Source organism: Chiloscyllium plagiosum, unplaced genomic scaffold (genome assembly GCF_037043375.1).
Source record: "Chiloscyllium plagiosum isolate Xiang-an unplaced genomic scaffold, Cpla_swu_hap1 HiC_scaffold_156, whole genome shotgun sequence".
In the NCBI taxonomy this organism is placed as follows: Eukaryota; Metazoa; Chordata; class Chondrichthyes; order Orectolobiformes; family Hemiscylliidae; genus Chiloscyllium; species Chiloscyllium plagiosum.
Window position 1 is genome coordinate 145,527 of NW_028270295.1, and position 18,207 is coordinate 163,733.

General features: G+C 46.5%; 1 long non-coding RNA gene across 4 annotated transcripts in view; it reads right to left on the reverse strand.

Moving 5' to 3' along the window:
* LOC148133964 (uncharacterized) overlaps positions 1–18,207 on the reverse strand; it is a 52,352-nt gene that overhangs the window by 21,326 nt on the left and 12,819 nt on the right. For all 4 annotated transcript variants that reach the window (XR_015755988.1, XR_015755986.1, XR_015755989.1 and 1 more), the window contains exon 2: positions 8,686–8,820. This is a non-coding gene — a long non-coding RNA (uncharacterized LOC148133964). The remainder of the gene's footprint in view (positions 1–8,685; positions 8,821–18,207) is intronic.

The following is an 18,207-nucleotide window of genomic DNA, read 5'->3' on the forward strand; positions in this document are numbered from 1 at the left end:
CCAGGTTTCCTCTTCAATCTGTGGACCTGCTGATCTTTTTCCATAACTATGTTAAAATGAAGACAGTTGTGGGCACGGGACCCAAAGTGCTCTCCGAATGACACTTAGTCACTTGCCCGACCACGTTTTCTGAGGGGAGGTCCAGTGTTGCACCTGCCTGAGTAGAGTAGGGCCCTCTGCATATTGATTTAGGAACCTTCCTTGGACACATTTGAAAAATTGCCCTCCGTCCAGGCCTTTTTATACTCTCGCTGGCCCAGTCAGTACAGGGAATATTAAAATCTCCAGCCTGCACTCATCTATTATTCCTATAGTTATCTGTAATCTCCCTACACAGCTGCTCCTCTGGTATCTGTTGGGTCTACAACAGTCTACAGTACAGTCCCAACAAAGTGATCACCCCTCTCTTTTTTCTAACTTCTAACCATGTAGAATTTTAAATGAATATATGTTTTAAACATTGGTATTAACAATCCATAAATAAGTATTGATAAAATCCAAACACTTGACCTTCAGAGAAAGACAACACTTCACTCTGACGTGGTCTGTAGGACATCCCCACAGCAAAGTGTTTGCCTCTCAATTACCCTGTGAAATGGGCGAGCCAGCTGCTTAGCTCAAGGACAGCAAGGGATGGGCAATAAAGGCTGGTCAGTCAGAGACACCCACATCCCATACCGGATTTTTAAAAAAATTCATGCATGATTGGTCCCAGCACAGTTCCAGTGGAACAATGTCCTGGCCAGTTACATTGGTAGATTTATGGACATGGTTTTAAACTGACAGAGAGGATGCAGGGACAGGCTTCAGGTGAAAGGAGCTCTCCAAATCCAAAGAGAAAACGTGAAGCATCAGAGCAGCACGGAGAATGTGACCGAGGACAACAGAAAGGAACAGGATGGGACAAAGTTTAACTAAAACGTTTCATCAGCAAATCCATTTGTGACAGGAAATTGTGGGAACGAGTAAATTGTGTTTTTTTATTAATGGACAAAGTCTCTGCAACAAGGTAGATGGATTTGTGACACAGAGATAAAAGAGATTTAGACACCAGAGAGATGTGGTTACTGGGCGAACAAAAGGTGGAACATAAATATTCAATGTTTCACAGCCTTGTGCAAACCCAGGCAAAATGGGCAACGCTAACAATAATGGGTAAGAAAGACATTATAGAGAAAGTATTTGATCTCAGATCATGAAGTAGAGTCAGTCTGAATGTAAATTCTGGCTACTACTTGCCAAGGACACAAGCAGCCGAACAGTTTTAGCCACCGAACAGCATTTCTTGGCTCGTCACTGCAATAAATAGGATTTCATTGGAATTTTTAATAAAGGCATGGTGAACATTTAGTGAAATGTCAATATTTGCCAAGTCTGGGACAATCACACTGACAATAGTGATATTGGAAGAGGAGTTCAGAGAATTTTTTTCAGTGTTTCTTAGAATAACACATTGCGCAACTGGCGAGGGACGTAACTGTCTCAGAGCGACTGTTGTGTGATAAACCATAGTAAATGAGTAATGTCACCTGGAGAGATCCTCTGGGAAATTGTAATAAAGTGCAGTTTAAAGAAATATAAAGTTTTAAAGTGAATCACAGAAAGGACAACAAGAAACAAAAATAGACAATTACATGGGTTTGAGAGGAGAACTGACCAAGCTAAACAGGCTAAACAGACTGAAATATGTGTCTGGAAATGTACAGTGGAAAACATTTGAAGGAAGAGTGTAAAACACTCAACAAAAGGACATTCCACAGAAAGAGATTAAAACTCAGCAAGAAATCCCCACCCGTCCTTCACTCAGGACAAAATGGATCATATTAGATTATGAGGCTGAGAAGATCAGCACAAAGTACTTAAAATCCTGAAGTGAGAGAGAGTTTTAGGAGTAAGTTTTAAAAGGATTGCAGTGGGTCTGCGAGCAGGAGGAGGGCTGTGAGAAGGGGAATCGTTGTCAGGGTTTATTGACACGATAGGAACAGGGAAAGATGAAGGTGCTGGAGGTTGTGAGAGAGTTACAGAGAGTGGTAAGGGCCTGAACGGTGTAAAAAGCCAGTACGGATTGCTGCATCTAGAGGTGTTTGCAGAGGTAGGGAGGGACATATGTATTTTTATTTATTCATTCATGGGATGTGAGTGTCACTGCCTGGACCAGCATTCTTTGACCCCATGCTAATTACCCAGAGATTGCTGGGGCCCTGGTGGATATATTTAATACTTTGCTGGCCACAGGTGAACTTCTGAATGACAGGAGGATCACTCATAGTTCCTTTGTTCAAGAAGGGCAGCAGGGATAGGCCAGGTAATTACAGAGCAGATAGTCTGACAGCAGGGGGAGGGATTTATTGGAAACAATTGTGAGGATGAATCAACACTTGCAAAGGTAAGGATCAACTCAGTTGAGCCATCATGGATTTGGCAGAGGAAGATACTGTCTGACGAATTCAGCTCAGTTTTTTTGAAATGGTACTTAAGTATATTGATGAGGACTGTGCAGATGATGTGGTTTACATGGACTTGAATAAGTCCTTAGACAAGATGCAAAATGGAAGGCTGGTCCAAAAGGATTGGGTTTCAAGACAAGTTGGCAAATTGGATGCAAAATTGGTGAATAGAATACTTTCACCAGCGGGTGTACCACAGAGATCTGTGCAGGAACCATTGAACATTAATAACTCGGATGTGAAAGCAGACGATATCATTAGTCGGTTTGCAGGTGACATGAAAGGTGAGGGTGTTGTTCACAGTGAGGGGGATGGTCTCCGTCTGCAATCCGATGTCGATCGGATGATAATCTAAGCAGAGTTTCGTTCTGATCGAAGTGAGGTAATACTCTGTGGGAGGTACGATAAACGAAAGACAGACATAATGAATGGTAGGACCTTGTGGACTACTTAGGAATACAGGGACCTTGGTGGACAAGTCCATAGATCCCTGAAGGTGTCAGCACAGGGAGACAGGGTGGGCAAGGCACCTCAACTGGGAGCGGGAGAGGGACCCATATCCTGGTGGGGTGAATTGAGAGGATATAACCTCGTCTGGCAGGGTGTTAGACCTTAAATAAACGTAGGCTGGTACATGAGTTAAAGACAGCAATTTCAGCAGACAAGGCAAGCAAGAGCATAGCAGGGAATGGGGGAAAACTGATGATTAAACTGCATTTATTTCAATCCAAGGGCCAGACAGCTAAGGCAGACGAACTCAAGGCATGGATTAGAACATGGGACTGGGATATTATAGTTATTACAGAAACGCAGCTGAGGGAGGGGCAGGACTGGCAGTTCATTGTTTCAAGGTAGAGATGCTACAGGAAGGGGAGGCAAGAGAGGACGTGTGGTGGTGGGATTTGATTGCGTGAATCATCACAGCAGTACTTAGAGAGAATATTACTGTGGGATCGCCCACTTAAGCTATGTTAGTGGAACAGAGAAATAAGAATGGGTCATCATTTTGATACGATCGGACAGCTGACCCCGAATAATCTGTGGCGGACTGAGTTTCAAATATGTCGGGACATCTTAAATATCAACCATAGTAATAAGGCTGTTATAGTAGGGTTTGTGAACTTTCCAAACCTAGACAGGGATTGCCAGTGTTCAGTGTTTGCAAGGGAGGAATTCGGTAATTGTGTTCCAGAAAACTCCCAATCAATATGTAAATGGCCTGAAAAGAGAAAGGGGCAAAACCTGACCTCCCCTTGGGAAACAAGGTCGGGAAAGGGACTGAGGTGTGAGTGGGAAAGCATTTTCCCAAAGTGACCACAGTTCTAGTAGTTTGAAAACAGCTTTGGAAAAGGACAGGCCTGGTCCACAAGTACAAGTTATAAAATGGGGCCAGATCAATCTTGACCGTATTAGCCAGGAACTTTCAAAATGGGATTGGGGAAGGGAACTATTTACAGGAAAAAGGGTACTTTGGCAAGTGAGAATATTTTAAATGTGAGATAAACTGATCGATCAGCGCCAGCATGTTCCTATTTGTGCGCAGCTCAATGCTGACAGCATTCGGAAACACTGGCTGTCTATTGAGGGTCTGGTCAAGGAAAAGGGGGCACATGTCAGGTATAGCCAGCTGGATCAAGGGAATCCCTGAGGATATACAGGGGCTGGAGGAATACACTTTGAGTAGAAAACAGGAAAGGAGAAGGAAAGGGGAATCCAAAAGTGATTGTATCAGTATATTAAGAGTGCATAAGTAACTCAGGACAAAATAGTGTCCATTAAAGATCAATGAGGCCATCGATGTGTGGAACTGCAGGATATTTGCTAAGATCGTAAACTATTTTTTCACTCCAGAACTTACTGTGGAGAAAGACTGGGGAAATCAGGGAACATGAGTAATACATTAAACCACAATTGGAGTTCTCTGCAATTCCATTCTCTCTGCTACAGGAAGGATGTTGTGAAACTTGAAAGGGCTCAGAAAAGATTAACAAGATATTGCCCGGGTTGTTGCTGAATAAGCTGGGGTTACTGTCGCTGGAGAATTGGAGACGCAGGGATGACCTGACAGAGGTTTATATGAACATGAGCGGTATGGATAGGGTAAGCATTCAAGGCCTTTTCCCAGAAGTTATGGAGTCCAAAACTAGAGGGCATAAGTTTAAGATTAGAGGTGAATGGTTTACAGCGGGACTGAGGGGACAGCTTCTTCACACACATGGTGATGTGTGTATGGAATGAGCTGAGACAGAAAGTAATGGAGACTGATACAATTACAACATTTACAAGTTATCTGGATGGGCATCTGAATAGTAATGGTGGGCGGCACGGTGGCACAGTGGTTAGCACTGCTGCCTCAGCACCAGAAATCCGGGTTCATTTCCCACTTCAGGCGACTGACGGTGTGTTGTTTGCACATTCTCCCCGTGTCTGCGTGGGTTTCCTCCAGGTGCTCCAGTTTCCTCCCACAGTCCAAAGATGTGCAAGTCAGGTGAATTGGCCATGCTAAATTGGGCCAATGCTGGAAAAGGGAATGGATTTAATTAGATCTTCTGGTGAGCCTGGACGAGTGTTGACCGAAGGGTCTGTTTCTATGCTGTATATCTCTATAACTTGAAAACAGCGCATGTTTTAAAAGAGGTGGTGCTGGAGGTTTTAAAACTCAAAGCTTTGGCAAGTCCCAGAACTTGATTAAGTGTATCACATGACACTGTGGGATGCTCGGGAAGAAATTGTGGAGCCCCTAGCAAAGGTATGTGTACTATTGACAGCCATGTGTGATGGGCTGGCAGGCTGGAGGGTGGCATCATGGACAGTGAAGGATGTTTTCTGAGATTACAAAGGGATCTTGATGAAGGGAGTGAATGGGCTGAAAAGCTAGAGATGGAATTCAATCGGAGTAAATAGGAGGTAATGCACTTGGTAAAACAAACAAGGGTAGAGCTTATACAATTAATGTTAAGGATTCGGTTAGTGTTTTAGAGCAGAGGGACCTCTGGGTTCAGGTACTTAATTCTTGAAGTTTGCATTACAGGATGGATAAGACAGTGTTGTGCATGCCTGACTATTGCTCAGTCCATTGAGTGGAGGATTTGGGACGTCATGATGAGATTGCACAGTCATTTGTGAGGCCTGTTCTGCAATACTCTGTCCAGTTCTGGTTGCCCAGTTAACAGGGAAGATATTATTAAACTGCAGGATGTTCAGAAGAGATTTACCACGATATTGCTGGGTATGGAAGGCTTGCATTCTGAAAAATGGCTGGATAGGCTGAGTCTTTTTTTCACTGGAGCCTGGAGGTTGAGACATGATGCTATAAAGGTTTATGGGGAAAAATGAGGTATATAGATCGATTTAATGGTAGTTGCCTTTTCCTCAGGATTGGGGAGTCTCAAGAGGAGGGGCCACATTTATAAGTTGAGAGGAGAGAAATGTTCAAAAAAAAAGATACGGGGCAATTTGTTACACAGAGGGTGGTTTGAGTGTGGAATGAACGTCCTGAGAAAAGGGTTGATGTGGGTACAATTACAACAGTTAAAAGATATTTGGATAAACAGGTGAAGAGGGAAGGCTTGGAGTGATATGGGCCAACAACAGGCAGCTGGGAAGAGTTTAGTTTTAGATTATGGTGGGTATCAACTGAAGGGTCAGTTTCCATGTTGTATGGCTCTATGACAAGAATATGGTTTTATTCCATTATTGAAGAATGGATCAGGGCTGGGCCCACTGATGTGCATCATCTACATAAACAATTTGGTTGAAAATATAGGAGTGATTGTGTGAAAGTTTGTTGATGATCAAATTAATGGTGTCGTGGGCATTAAATATGGTTATCAAAGGGGATCGTGACCAACTGGGCCACTGGGCCAAGGAATGAAAGATGGAGTTTAATTCAGGTGTTGGATTTTGTTAAAACAAACCATGGAGGACTAACACAGTTAATGGAAGGGCTCTGGGCAGGGTTGTCGACCATAGAGAGAGCGAGAGAGAGCAAGAGCGAGAGCGAGAGCGAGAGAGACACACAGAAGTCCAGAAATTGACTATAAGCAAAAATAATAAGTAATCATAGCTGCTTCCCATTCTTAAAGATAACAGTGATGGATCGCCACCATGCAAATTAAGTTGAGCAGGTTCTAAAAACATCTGTCATTTGCTGGATGAAGACCATGCTATATGGAGTAAAGTTGCAGTTGACGACCTCCCAGAAATAAATGAGTTCAAATTCCTTGTGGGAAAGACAGTTTAAAGATGTGTGGCACACTGTAATAAACAGCCAATTTGCAAAGCTTTTTTTAAAAAATCATATTCATCCATAATTTGCTTGTTACTTCCTGTTTAATTCAAGGTAATCCTAAATAGAGTCATAAAGTCATACAGCACGGAAATAGACCCTTCGGTCCAACCATTCGATGCCGAACAGAATCCTGAACTAAATTAGTCGCACTGCCTGATCCTGGTCTAAGTCCCTCCAAACATTTCCTATTCATGTATTTATCCAAATGTCTTTTAAACGTCACAGTTATGCCCTCATCCACAACTTTCTCAGGACGTTCATTCGTTCATGTCTTTTCAAACGTTCCCTCTTCTTACCTTAAAAATACGCCCCTGTGTCTTAAAATTCCCCATTTTATGGAAAGACAACCACCATCAACTCTATCTGTACCTCTGATTATTTTACAAACTTCCATCAGGTCACTTCTCAACCTCCTCTATTCCAGCGTAATAAGTGCCAGCCTATCCAGCTTTTCTTTATAGTCCACACCTTCCTGATAAATCACTTCTGAACCCTCTCCAGCTCAATAACCCTTCCTATAAATGGGTGACCAGAACTGAATACAGTTTTCCAGGAAAAGCCTCACCAATGTCCTGTACAACCTCCACCTAACATCCTAACTCCGATACGTAACTGGAGTTTAGGACTGACACTATTTTGACTTTGCCTGGTTGACTCTTACGTTCTAAACCGTGAAAAGCTGTGGCTTTTTATTTCAGCAAATAACTGGGATTATCAATTTTCTTTACTTTAAAACAAAAAAATTACTGGTTTCTAATAAGTTTGCAATAGGAGAATCAGAGATCCAGACAGCATACATATATATGTTCTAACAAGTCTTGAGTAAAATTTAAGATAAAAAAATTCTACTTTTCCAGTAGTCATATGATGTGGAGAAGCAATTCCAATGAAAGCAATTAACAGTTTGAAACAACAAAATGATTAAGAAATAAATTGAAGGGTTTTGACCAGGGGGTGCAAGTTATATTGTTCCTTGGAAGTGGCATACCAGGTGGACAGGGTGGGGAAAGTGACATTTGGCACATTTGCCGACATTGGCCAGCACTTTGTTACATACGTTGGAGACATTTGCAACATTATCCTAAATATTTCCCTTGGGCAGAGGAGGCCACGGGGTGACCCTAAGAATGGTGAATAACCAAGGGTAGGTGAGTCCAAAACGAGAGGGTATAAACAGGAGGTGAGAGAGCAAGGATTTAAAGAGGGAGCTGAGGGGGAAACAATATCTACAGAGGACAGTGCATAGACAGAACAGACTGCCTCAGGCACATGGGAGAAACAAGAACAATTACAGCACGGAAAAGACATTTGGGGAGGTACATGGAGAAGAGATAAGGGCCAAACGCAGGCAAATGAGACTCGTTCAGTTTAGGTCACATGGGCAGGTTCTGTTTCCGTTCTGTATCACTCTGTATCCAGTTAAAGAGGATTACAGTACCGAAATAAGGCATGTTGTAGACACTGAAGCAAGTCACAGCAATAGGGCTGGTAGTCGGGAATACAGTACATTCCGATTACGTGGAGGGACTATCGGGAATGGAGCAGGTTACAGAGACAATTACTGTCATAGGAGTTAAAAATGACTGAAGACACTGGTGCATAAGCCATGCCACAGATACAGTGTTGCAGAGTAATGCATCTTAGTACAGTGTTGGAGGGAGAACACAGAACAGAAAGATTCCAGGCAGCATTCCCAACCTCTCGTCAGAGGCCTACTCTCCCCTCTGTTGTACTGATGCTCAATAAGACAGCACAGGCCTGGATTAATAACTATGACACTCCCGATGCTGTTTCAGTGCAACATAAGTTAAAGTAGACGTGGTGATTGGGCCTGGGGTGTGTCTATACTGTGCTCCCTATCCAGCACTGTGTCTATGTCATATCTTGATGGCCAATGTTTGGAGACCTCTCATTGCTCCCTGCTCTGTGCACTATGAGTGATCTTACCTCACTGCAGGATTTATTGAAGGCTCGAGAACCCCCTGCCCTTTGTCTCTCTGGCTGACCAACCATCTTCAATCAGGTGATGGATGAGACACACAGCAGTTGGGAAGTCTATTGAATCAGCAACTTCCTGAGTACCTACAGGAGACAGAGAGATAGACAGAATGGGAAATTAGACTGATGCAGTGAGGGTTACACAAAGAGAATGGAAATGAGCCCAACAGATATCTGGAAAATCCCAAACTCCATCCCTGGCCTGTGCTGTTGCGCCTCTGTGGAGTGGAGAATTCTGTTAGCTCAGGATCTGGAGTAACTTGCAGAGTGAGAGACGCTGGCAGAGGCAGCAATTAAACCCACACAGGGAGGGATACCATATGGAGAGAGACTGAGTGATATCACTGGAGTGCTGGAAGACTTCAGGATCACACAATCATGTTGGAAGAATGGGTTTAGCTTCATGTGTTAGTGCTCAGGGATGAGCAACCAGTGAGCAGGTGAAGTGATGGCCCAGTAATATTATTGTTAGGGCATTTGTCCAAAACCTCAGCTAATGTTCAGGGGAGGCAGGTTTGATTCCCATCATAAGATATGGTGTAATTTAAAATCAATAATTTAAAAAATAGCAATTAACAATCCATAAACAAATATGAAACCATTGCTGATGTACAAAAATCCCAATCCCTTAGATTAGATTCCATACAGTGTGGAAACAGGACTTTCGACCCAACCAGTCCACGCCATCCCTCCAAAGAGTAACCCACTCAGACCCATCTCCCTCGACCTAGCACACCTAACATTATGGGCAATTTAGCCAGGCCAATTCGGCTGACCTGCACGTCTTTGGACTGTGGGAGGAAAGCGTAGCATCCAGAGGCAATTCACGCAGACACGGGGACAATGTGCAAACTCCACACAGTCGCCCGCGGCTGGAATCGAACCTGGGACCCTGGTGCTGTGAGGCAGGAGTGCTAATCACTGAGCCCTCCGTGCTGCCTACTTGTCTGATCACCACGTGGTCCGCATGATATACCCACAGGAAAGTGTTTGTCTCTCAATTGCCCTCTGAAATGGCCAAGCAAGCTACTCAGTTCATGGGCAGCTAGGGCTGGGCAATAAAGGCTGGTCAGCCAGAGACACCCACATCCCCGACCTGATGGTCCCACTGCAACCGTGCTGGGACCAGTGTCCTGGCCAATCATGTCAGGAGGTTTAAGGACAGGGCTTTGAACTGACAAAGAGGATGCAGGGGCAGGGTCCAGGTGAAAGGAGCTTTCCAAATCCAAACGGAAAAGGTGAAGCATCGGAACAGCACGGGGATGTGTCTGAAGGCAATCAGAAAGGAACAGGATGGGACAGCGATTTACTAAAACTACATCAGTGTACAGGTTTGTGACAGGAAATTGTGGGAAAGAGTAAATTATGTTTTATTTTGAATGGACGAAGTCTTATCAATAAGGCAGATGGATTTGCGACACTGAGATAAAAGAGGTTTAGACACCAGACAGATATGGTTACAGGGTGAACAAAATGTGGACATAAATATTCAATGGATCGCAACCTTGCGGAAACTCAGGCAAAATGAGTAACACTAAGAAAGGCATCACAGAGAAAGCATTTGGTCTCAGATCATGACGTAGAGTCAGTCTGAATGTAAATTCTGGCTACTACTTGCCAAGGACACAAGCAGTAGAACACGGGCGGCACGGCGGCACAGTGGTTAGCACTGCTGCCTCGCAGCGCCAGAGACCCGGGTTCAATTCCCGCCTCAGGCGAGTTTGCACGTTCTCCCCGTGTCTGCGTGGGTTTCCTCCGGGTGCTCCGGTTTCCTCCCACAGTCACAAAGATGTGCAGGGTCAGGTGAATTGGCCATGCTAAATTGTCCGTAGTGTTAGGTTAGGGGTACGGGGGGGTCACGCTTCGGCGGGTCGGTGTGGACTTGTTGGGCCGAAGGGCCTGTTTCCACACTGTAAAGTAATCTAATCTAATCAAACAGTTTTAGCTACAGAACAGCACTTCATTGCTCATCACTGCAATAAACAGGAACTCAGTGGAATTTTTTAACAAAGGCATTGTGATAATTATGGAAAACTTCAATATTTGTATAATCTGGGACAATCACACGGGCAGCATTGATATTGGAAGAGGAGTTTGGTTATTTTTTTCTTTGAAAAACACATTGTGCAACTGGCTCGGGATATAACTATTGCAGAGCGACCGTGTAATGAAACTTAGTGAATGAGTGATGTCACCGGGAGCGATCCTTCGGGAAATTGTGATAAAGTGCAGTTTAAATAAATATAAAATTTTAAAGTAAATCACAGAAAGGACAAGCTACAACTAGAAACAAAAATAGCTTATTGCATGAGTTTGAGAGAACTGACCAAGGTAAATAGGCTAAACAAACTGAAACATGTGCCTATAAATGGACAGTGGAAAACATTTGAAGGGACGATGCAAAATACTCAACAAACGGACATTCGATTGAAACAGTAAAAACCTCAGTAAGAAATTCACACTGATCCCTTACTCAGGACAAAAGGAATCATACTAGATTATGAGGCTGAGAAGATCACCAAAGAATACTTAAAATCCTGAAGTGAGAGTGTTTTTTAGGAATAAATGTTAATGGATTGGAATGGGTCTGCTCGCAGGAGGAGGGCTGTGGGAAGGGGAGCCACGGTCAGGGTTCATTGACATGATAGGAACAGGGAGAGGTGAAGGTGCTGGAGGTGGGGAGAGTGGTACAAAGAGTGGTCAGAGTGTTACAAAGCCAGGACGGATTGCTGCAGCTGGAGGGGTTTGCAGAGGTAGGGAGGGACAATTGTATTTTTATTTATTCATTCATGGGATGTGGGTGTCACTGCCTGAACCAGCATTCTTGACCCCATGCTAATTACCCAGAGGGCAGCTCAGAGTCAGCCATATTGCTGTGGGTCTGGAGTCACATGTCGGCCAGACCAGGTTAGAATATTTGATGTCCTTCCCTAAAGGAGGTTAGTGAACTAGATGAGTTCTTCCTACTGCTCAACAATGTTATAATGGTGGCCCACCAATGTCTTTTACAGCCACAACATGACATCCAACTCTTACTCTCAATGCTCTCCCCAATGAAGGTAACCATCCCAAACACCTGCTTCACCAACCTGTCTACCTGTGTCACCACATTCAAAGAACTGTGTACCTGGGTCACTGGGTCTCTGACTGACAACACTACCCAGGGCCCGAACATTAACAGTACAAGTCCCACCCTGGTTTGTTTCACCAAAATGGAACACTTCACATTTCTCTAATTAAGCTCCATCTGCTAGTCTTCAGCCCACTATCCCAGCAGGACTGTTCATCCTGTGGTATCATAGATAACCTTCTTCACTGTCCACTTTACCACCAATTTCAGTGTCACCCAAAAACCTTACTTACCAGGAAACCAATATACCCATCCAAACCATTTATCCAAATGAAAAACAACAGAGGACCCCCTACATCGCTGGTCACATGCCTGCAGTCAGAAAAACAACATGTCTCCCATCACCCTCCGTCTACAACCATCAAGCCCAATTTTGTATCCAGTTCCCTCGTTCCTCCTTAATGCCATATCCTTTTACACTGATCTGAGCTTATTACTCAGTTTATCAGACAGAACAAAGAAGGCAGAACAGTTCAGCCCAAGACCCTTCGGCCATTATTTCATGCCAACATTTTATCCAACTGTAAGATCAAAGTATACAACATACCCTTCATTTTACTATTATACATGTGTCTGTCCAAGAGTCTATTAAATATCCCAGATGTGTCTAATTTTACTACCACCATTGGCAGTCCATCCAACCACCTATCATTCTCTATCCTCTTATCCATCCTCCAATCACCTTAAAATTATGCCGCCTTGTAACAGCCATTTATGCGATAGGAGGAAAAGTCTCTGACTATTCACTCACTCTGTGCCTCTCCTCATCTTGTTCACCTCCACAAAGTCGCCCCACCTTAGCTCCCTCAACCTTTCTTTGTAAGAACCGCCATCCATTCCAGGCAGCATCCTGGTAAATCTCCTGTGTGCACTCTCTAAAACTTGCACATCCTTCCTGTAAACAGGGGACCAGAACTGAACACAATATTCCAAGTATGGTCTCACCAGGACGCTATAAAGATGCACTAAAACCTCACAGCTCTTACAGTCAATCCCCTTGCTTAAGGAAAGCCAACACAACATATGCCTTTTTAACAACCCTATCAACGTGCGTGGCGATTTTGAGGGAATAATGGACATGGACCCCATGATCTCTCTGTTCCTCCACACTGTCAAGTAGTCTGCCTTTCACCCTGTATTCTGTATTCAAATTCGACCTTCCAGAATGAATCACTTCACACTTTTCCAGATTGAACTCCATCTGTCACTTCCAGCCCAGCTCTGCGTCCTGTCAATATCCTAGCGCAACCTACAACAGCTCTCCACATTCCCCACGACTCCACCAACCCTCAGGTAATTGGCAAACTTACGAATCCACTCTCCAACATCCACATGCACATCATTTTTAAAAAAAAAATCACAAAGAGCAGAGTCCCAGGGCCAATGGTTACAGAAAACCACAGGCCACTGAGCTCCAGGCTCAATACTGTCCATCTGCTGCCATACCCTGTCTATTCTGGGGTATCCAATCCTGTATCCAGACAGAGATTTCCATGTATCCAAAATCATCCTTCTTTTTTGAATGAGCCATCAACGTATTCTGCCATCTCCTCAAAGAATTCAATAAGGTTTGTGAGGCATGACCTGACCCCTCACAAACCCATTCTGACTGTGGCTAATTTAACTATTGTTTTCCTAGTAGTCATAAATCCTGTCTTTCGAGTTCTCGCCAATAATCTGCACACCACAGACATTCGACCAAATCTGTAATTCCCAGAATTCTACCTCTATAACATGGCTCGGACTTTACAAATCTTCCCTCCTCTGCCATGTTCCCCAGAAGGGCACTGGAGGGTGGTGAGGATTACAGAGATAGAGAGGAATATCAGGACAGGAGGATCTTGCAGAAATTAGGAGAGTTGCAGTGCCAAAAGGAGGCTTCAGTGAGGTTTCAAGGTGAAGAAGGCATTTGAGGAGGAAGGGAGGGAGGGAGGATTGTAGGGAAATGAGAGGTTTCACAGTTTAGGTGTTTTGTTAGGGCTGCAAGGGGTTACTGAGTCGGGGAGGTTTAAGCACTGGAGGTTGTTACACAAACATGGTTTTGGTTGCAATGGGAGGAAGAGGGTGCAGGGAGCTGGAGAGTATGGGATCTGAACGAGGTTACACAAATGGGAAGAGTTGTCAGGAGTGGAGGTGTTTACAGAGACAGCAATGGTCTGATCTGGAGCAGAGGACACAGATTGGGAGGGATGTGGGGACTGGAGGTGGTTTCACAGGGAGGGAGGACCATAGACCCACTGGAGGTTACAGAAATGTGGAGTGCTGTAGGGCTGAAGCTTTCATGGAGTTGGGAATGTTGGGAGGGAAGGAGATGTTTACAGGGATAAGGATGTTTGTAGGCCAGGGCTGGATCACAGACAGGGACTGTTTTAGGGAGCTGAGCAGATTACAGAGATAAAGATGTTTGTATCGACTGGAAGAACAAACAGAGATATGCAGGGTAGTCGTGACTGAAGATGTTTATAGACATAGGAAGGCTTAGGTTCTGGGGTTTATGGAGGCTGTGGAATCTGGGTTTCTTTTCAGAGACTGGGATAACAATTTTGGTCAGAAACAGTTTCATAGATAAGGAAGCATAGCACAATCAGGAGGAAGTTGTAGGGGAGGGTGATGTTTAAACAGATAGTGGTGTAAGAGCTGTATAATGGAGATGGGTAGATGATGGAGACACAGGAGGAGCTCACATTGACATGTGGGTGATAGTGACAGGAGGGTGTTAAATAGATAGTGGGTTTTGTAGGGACTGGATTGGGAGAGGCACAGGCATGGAGTGAGTTCGACAGATCAGAATTAATTGTTAGCCCTGAGAGGATTACACTGATAGGGATGGTGGCCGGGTCTCCACAGACTGTTGGTGTTTAGGGACTGGAAGAGATTTGGTAGATAGGGAGGGATGTAAGAGCTTATGGAGAGTTGAAGATTGGAGCAATTTGCAGAGGGAGGTTTCTCAGACAGAAGTAGGTTATAGACAGTGAGGGTTATGTGGTCTGAGTAAGTCAAAAAGAGGAGAGTTTTCGCATGTGGAAGAGGTTACACTGACAGGGACAGTTGAAGAGACTGAAGCAAAAATGCATGGAGAAGGTTACACAGATAGGGAGGTGAGTAGGGACTGAAGGTGAATACACAGACATGGAGGGTTGTATTGTTAGATGGAGCTGAGAGGGACAGGGACTGGTGTAGGGAATTACATGGATAGGGAAGGTTGTGTTTTTGGAGAAGGTTACACTGATACAGACATTGTTAGAGAGTGTTTAGTGGACGACAGGGGAGCTCAGAGAGAATGTATTATGGGGAGTGGAGGAGATTACAGACACAGAGATGGCTGTTGGGTTGAAAAGAGCTTCTACAGACCCTCAGTGCTGTAAGGCTGGAGGGAGATTATAACAGTGAGTGTTGCCAAGAGTTAATTACGTCACTGATATAGAGCAGGTCTCAGCACGTAACTGTCAAAGGGAAATTGAGACAGTCCAGATGAGTTTACAGAGATACAAATGTTAATGGAAGTTTCAAGAGGGAACAATGATTGGAAGTGCTGTACCAAATGGTAATAGTTATAGGGAGGGGTATAAAAGCAGGAAGAGGTGACAGACATATCGATCTTTGCAAGGACTGGAGAAGGTTACACAGGCAAGCGGTGTTTTAGAGTCTGGAGGCGATTACAGTGTTAAGGAGAATATTGGGGATCAGGCCAGGTGTAAGAGACGAGGATGGTTGACAGGGTTGGATAATAACCTGAATAGAATCGCCATCGTGTGCAACAGGCAATTCGGCCCAACCAGTCCATTCCAAACCTCTGAAGATTATCCTACCCAGACCCACCCCTCTACCTGTACATTTAACCGTGCATTTCTCATGGTGTAATTGCTTAACCCACACATTCCTGAATACCACAGTCAATTTATGATGGCCAATCCACTGATGGTGCAAATAATCGACACACACACACACAGCAAGGGAGCAACATGCAAACAAACACAGTGATGGAGATACCGATAGACACACGCAGCGAGGGAAGGACCTGAACACACACGCAGGGAGGGAGGGACCTGAACACACACGCAGGGAGGGAGGGACCTGAACACACACGCAGGGAGGGAGGGACCTGAACACACACGCAGCGAGGGAAGGACCTGAACACACACGCAGGGAGGGAGGGACCTGAACACACACGCAGGGAGGGAAGGACCTGAACACACACGCAGCGAGGGAAGGACCTGAACACACACGCAGGGAGGGAGGGACCTGAGCACACACGCAGGGAGGGAGGGACCTGAACACACACGCAGCGAGGGAGGGACCTGAACACACTCGCAGCGAGGGAGGGACCTGAGCACACACGCAGCGAGGGAGGGACCTGAGCACACACGCAGCGAGGGAGGGACCTGAACACACACGCAGGGAGGGAGGGACCTGAACACACACGCAGGGAGGTAAGGACCTGAGCACACACGCAGCGAGGGAGGGACCTGAACACACTCGCAGCGAGGGAGGGACCTGAGCACACACGCAGCGAGGGAGGGACCTGAGCACACACGCAGCGAGGGAGGGACCTGAGCACACACGCAGGGAGGGACCTGAGCACACACGCAGCGAGGGAAGGACCTGAGCACACACGCAGGGAGGGACCTGAGCACACACGCAGCGAGGGAGGGACCTGAGCACACACGCAGGGAGGGACCTGAGCACACACGCAGGGAGGGACCTGAGCACACACGCAGCGAGGGAGGGACCTGAGCACACACGCAGCGAGGGAGGGACCTGAGCACACACGCAGCGAGGGAGGGACCTGAGCACACACGCAGCGAGGGAGGGACCTGAGCACACACGCAGCGAGGGAAGGACCTGAGCACACACGCAGGGAGGGACCTGAGCACACACGCAGGGAGGGACCTGAGCACACACGCAGCGAGGGAGGGACCTGAGCACACACGCAGCGAGGGAGGGATCTGAGCACCCACGCAGCGAGGGAGGGCCCTGAGCACCCACGCAGCGAGGGAGGGACCTGAGCACCCACGCAGCGAGGGAGGGACCTGAGCACCCACGCAGCGAGGGAGGGACCTGAGCACCCACGCAGCGAGGGTGGGACACGCACCCACGCAGCGAGGGTGGGACACGCACCCACGCAGCGAGGGTGGGACACGCACCCACGCAGCGAGGGTGGGACACGCACCCACGCAGCGAGGGTGGGACACGCACCCACGCAGCGAGGGTGGGACACGCACCCACGCAGCGAGGGTGGGACACGCACCCACGCAGCGAGGGTGGGACACGCACACACGAGGAAGAGACACGCATGTACACAGTGAGGGAGGGACACGCGCACACACAGCGAAGGAGAGGCACACACACACACAGCGAGGGAGACACACCCACACAACGAGGGAGATACACCCACACAGAGCAAGGGACACACACAGACACACACACACACACACAGCGAGGGAGGGACATGCACAGACATGCAGCGAAGACACACACACACACAAACACAGTGCACGGGAGAGACGCACACACACAGCGAGGAAGGGGACAAACACACACACTTACGATGAGGGGAATACATGCAGACACACAGTGAGGGAGGGGCATGCACATATACTGCATGGGAGGGACACGCACACCCCTCGAAGTAGAGACAAGCACACACATGCAGCGAAGGAACACACACGCACAGACACAGTGAGGGGCGTGCACACACACAAAACATGGAAGAGACACTTATGTCGAGGGGGAGGGCATGTGCACAGAAATTGAGAGGGGGCGCACACACACAGCGAGAGGGGAGTTGCAGATATGGCAAGGGTGCGACGCACACACAGCAAGGTGGTCACACACTCACACACGAAGGGACGGACACACGCACACATACATACACACACAGAGAGCAAGGGAGGCACATGCACACACACTCACACAAACACAAGGGACGGACACACACACACACACACACACAGAGCAAAGGAGGGACATGTGCACACACAGCGAGGAAGGGACGCAACACACAGTTGTGAGCGACATACAAACAAACACAGTGAAGGGGGTTACCCACAGACACACAAGGGAGAAACACGTGCACACACACACACACACGTACACACACACACACAGAGTGAGGGTGGAACCACACACACACACACACACACACACACACACAGAGCGAGGGAGGGACACACACACACAGATACAGTGAGGGGGGACATGTGCACACACACAGCGAGGGAAGGTCATGCACACACACACACACAGCGAGGGAGGAATGGACACACACACACACACACAGATACAGCAAAGGGGTATACGCACACACACACAATGAGGGGGACCTGCATACTCACAGCGTG